The sequence below is a fragment of the Osmia lignaria genome, unplaced genomic scaffold (assembly GCF_051020975.1).
Source record: "Osmia lignaria lignaria isolate PbOS001 unplaced genomic scaffold, iyOsmLign1 scaffold0202, whole genome shotgun sequence".
Lineage (NCBI taxonomy): Eukaryota > Metazoa > Arthropoda > Insecta > Hymenoptera > Megachilidae > Osmia > Osmia lignaria.
The window spans coordinates 15,001-20,000 of record NW_027478343.1 but is presented as its reverse complement, the minus strand read 5'-3'; positions in this window follow the sequence as shown (position 1 = coordinate 20,000).

Here is a 5,000-nt window from a genome sequence, read left to right as displayed (position 1 = left end):
GGATGTTATATTTCCGGCTTTTTGGCATTGATCATTTTTTTTTAAAAGTACGAAAAAAAAAGCAATACGCGCTGGAACTTTGAAAAATTTCGGGGCAAAGCAATACGCGCCTGGAACTTTGAAAAATTTCGGGGCAAAGCAATACGCCGCTGGAACTTTGAAAAATTTCGGGGCAAAGCAATACGCCGCTGGAACTTGGAAATAATTCATGGCGAAAAGAACACGATCGCGTGGAATACTAATATACAACCTAACCTTACCAGCGCGCGTAAATAATAAACGAATACAAGATTATTGCAATGAAATAATGTGAAATGCAAAAACATGTATTTTAATATTTTCGTCTCATCGGCTCTGTAAGGTTACTACATCTCCAAAAATATGAATAAAACCCATGATCTACATTGATCGTGATGAAACTGTTTTTTTTTTGGGAGACGTGTACGCTCCTTTTCATAAAGGAGACTATCTTATTGCGAAAGTCCAAAATCGCACGCTCTCACGGCGATTTGCCCCCGTATACGCCTGGGCGTAAGCCCGTGCGTCGCCGACCTAGCGGCCTGCCGATCGGTATTTAGAGGGAGGCACTTTGAAAGCAACACGCCGTTGGAACTTTGAAAAATTTCGATGCGTCGCCAAAGTTCGTACTTTTCGATAAAATCTTCGTCCTATGATACATTTCGATCAAGAACTACATTGATCGTCATGAAACTGTTTTTTTTTTTTGGGAGACGTGTACGCTCCTTTTCATAAAGGAGACTATCTTATTGCGAAAGTCAAAATCGCACGCTCTCACGGCGATTTGCCCCCGTATACGCCTGGGCGTAAGCCCGTGCGTCGCCGACCTAGCGGCCTGCCGATCGGTATTTAGAGGGAGGCACTTTGAAAGCAACACGCCGCTGGAACTTTGAAAAATTTCGGGGCAAAGCAATACGCGGCTGGGACTTTGAAATATTTCGGAGCGCACCTAAAGTTCGTTATTTTGGCTAAACGGAGCGAAAATCTGCATTTATACCATCACGGACGTTAGTTCAATAGCGTTTAACGATGGATCCACGGTACAGAATGCAAAAATATGATTGTTAAAATTTTCGACTAATCGGTTCTAAGAGGCGAAGCAATACGCGCTGGGACTTTGAAATATTTCGGAGCGCACCTAAAGTTCGTTATTTTGGCTAAACGGAGCGAAAATCTGCATTTATACCATCACGGACGTTAGTTCAATAGCGTTTAACGATCGATCCACGGTACAGAATGCAAAAATATGATTGTTAAAATTTTCGACTAATCGGTTCTAAGAGGCGAAGCAATACGCCGCTGGGACTTTGAAATATTTCGGAGCGCACCTAAAGTTCGTTATTTTGGCTAAACGGAGCGCGAACAATCTGCATTTATACCATCACGGACGTTAGTTTAATAGCGTTTAACGATGGATCCACGGTACAGAATGCAAAAATATGATTGTTAAAATTTTCGACTAATCGGTTCTAAGAGGCGAAGCAATACGCCGCTGGACTTTGAAATATTTCGGAGCGCACCTAAAGTTCGTTATTTTGGCTAAACGGAGCGAAAATCTGCATTTATACCATCACGGACGTTAGTTCAATAGCGTTTAACGATCGATCCACGGTACAGAATGCAAAAATATGATTGTTAAAATTTTCGACTAATCGGTTCTAAGAGGCGAAGCAATACGCCGCTGGGACTTTGAAATATTTCGGAGCGCACCTAAAGTTCGTTATTTTGGCTAAACGGAGCGAAAATCTGCATTTATACCATCACGGACGTTAGTTCAATAGCGTTTTAACGATCGATCCACGGTACAGAATGCAAAAATATGATTGTTAAAATTTTCGACTAATCGGTTCTAAGAGGCGAAGCAATACGCCGCTGGGACTTTGAAATATTTCGGAGCGCACCTAAAGTTCGTTATTTTGGCTAAACGGAGCGAAAATCTGCATTTATACCATCACGGACGTTAGTTCAATAGCGTTTAACGATCGATCCACGGTACAGAATGCAAAAATATGATTGTTAAAATTTTCGACTAATCGGTTCTAAGAGGCGCAAGCAATACGCCGCTGGGACTTTGAAATATTTCGGAGCGCACCTAAAGTTCGTTATTTTGGCTAAACGGAGCGAAAATCTGCATTTATACCATCACGGACGTTAGTTTAATAGCGTTTAACGATGGATCCACGGTACAGAATGCAAAAATATGATTGTTAAAATTTTCGACTAATCGGTTCTAAGAGGCGAAGCAATACGCCGCTGGGACTTTGAAATATTTCGGAGCGCACCTAAAGTTCGTTATTTTGGCTAAACGGAGCGAAAATCTGCATTTATACCATCACGGACGTTAGTTCAATAGCGTTTAACGATCGATCCACGGTACAGAATGCAAAAATATGATTGTTAAAATTTTCGACTAATCGGTTCTAAGAGGCGAAGCAATACGCCGCTGGGACTTTGAAATATTTCGGAGCGCACCTAAAGTTCGTTATTTTGGCTAAACGGAGCGAAAATCTGCATTTATACCATCACGGACGTTAGTTCAATAGCGTTTAACGATCGATCCACGGTACAGAATGCAAAAATATGATTGTTAAAATTTTCGACTAATCGGTTCTAAGAGGCGAAGCAATACGCCGCTGGGACTTTGAAATATTTCGGAGCGCACCTAAAGTTCGTTATTTTGGCTAAACGGAGCGAAAATCTGCATTTATACCATCACGGACGTTAGTTCAATAGCGTTTAACGATCGATCCACGGTACAGAATGCAAAAATATGATTGTTAAAATTTTCGACTAATCGGTTCTAAGAGGCGAAGCAATACGCCGCTGGGACTTTGAAATATTTCGGAGCGCACCTAAAGTTCGTTATTTTGGCTAAACGGAGCGAAAATCTGCATTTATACCATCACGGACGTTAGTTTAATAGCGTTTAACGATGGATCCACGGTACAGAATGCAAAAATATGATTGTTAAAATTTTCGACTAATCGGTTCTAAGAGGCGAAGCAATACGCCGCTGGGACTTTGAAATATTTCGGAGCGCACCTAAAGTTCGTTATTTTGGCTAAACGGAGCGAAAATCTGCATTTATACCATCACGGACGTTAGTTCAATAGCGTTTAACGATCGATCCACGGTACAGAATGCAAAAATATGATTGTTAAAATTTTCGACTAATCGGTTCTAAGAGGCGAAGCAATACGCCGCTGGGACTTTGAAATATTTCGGAGCGCACCTAAAGTTCGTTATTTTGGCTAAACGGAGCGAAAATCTGCATTTATACCATCACGGACGTTAGTTCAATAGCGTTTAACGATCGATCCACGGTACAGAATGCAAAAATATGATTGTTAAAATTTTCGACTAATCGGTTCTAAGAGGCGAAGCAATACGCCGCTGGGACTTTGAAATATTTCGGAGCGCACCTAAAGTTCGTTATTTTGGCTAAACGGAGCGAAAATCTGCATTTATACCATCACGGACGTTAGTTTAATAGCGTTTAACGATGGATCCACGGTACAGAATGCAAAAATATGATTGTTAAAATTTTCGACTAATCGGTTCTAAGAGGCGAAGCAATACGCCGCTGGGACTTTGAAATATTTCGGAGCGCACCTAAAGTTCGTTATTTTGGCTAAACGGAGCGAAAATCTGCATTTATACCATCACGGACGTTAGTTTAATAGCGTTTAACGATGGATCCACGGTACAGAATGCAAAAATATGATTGTTAAAATTTTCGACTAATCGGTTCTAAGAGGCGAAGCAATACGCCGCTGGGACTTTGAAATATTTCGGAGCGCACCTAAAGTTCGTTATTTTGGCTAAACGGAGCGAAAATCTGCATTTATACCATCACGGACGTTAGTTCAATAGCGTTTAACGATCGATCCACGGTACAGAATGCAAAAATATGATTGTTAAAATTTTCGACTAATCGGTTCTAAGAGGCGAAGCAACACGCCGCTGGGACTTTGAAATATTTCGGAGCGCACCTAAAGTTCGTTATTTTGGCTAAACGGAGCGAAAATCTGCATTTATACCATCACGGACGTTAGTTCAATAGCGTTTAACGATCGATCCACGGTACAGAATGCAAAAATATGATTGTTAAAATTTTCGACTAATCGGTTCTAAGAGGCGAAGCAATACGCCGCTGGGACTTTGAAATATTTCGGAGCGCACCTAAAGTTCGTTATTTTGGCTAAACGGAGCGAAAATCTGCATTTATACCATCACGGACGTTAGTTCAATAGCGTTTAACGATCGATCCACGGTACAGAATGCAAAAATATGATTGTTAAAATTTTCGACTTATCGGTTCTGGATCACTGAAAAATCAAAAAAAATTATTAATTTTGATTAATTAAATTACATATGTAGTTTTATATTGTTATAGTCTCGTATTTGTTAATGTTTTGTCGTAAGAAAATGCAAAAATATCGTTTTAATGTTTTCGTCTCATCGGTTCTGGATCGCTGAAAAATCAAAGAAAAATATTAATTTTGATTAATTAAATTACAAATGGAGTTTTATATTGCTATAGTCGCTTATTTGTTAATGTTTTACCGTAAGAAAATGCAAAAATATCGTTTTAATATTTTCATCTCATCGGTTCTGGGCGGTTTTAAAATTTTTTAAAATATTAATTAAACCCATGATTTACATGAGAATGTGAATTTATTATGTCCTGCATGTTAATTTATTAATTTTCATGTATAGAACGTTATAAAATGAAAGGATATGTTCGACGATATTTTCAGTCTAAGTTTTACCGTGCCGGCGGGATGGTACGCTCTCACGGCGGTTTGCACAGGCATACGCCTGGGCGTAAGCCCATGCGTCGCCGACCTAGCGGCCGGCCGTTCGGTATTTATAGGAAGGCACTTTCGGTTCGCTCGGACCGGTCGGGAGTAGCGTCGAGCGTGTGGCTCTTTTATGACTTCGGTTGAAAAGCAGTCTACCGCTCCTCGAGAATATACTTT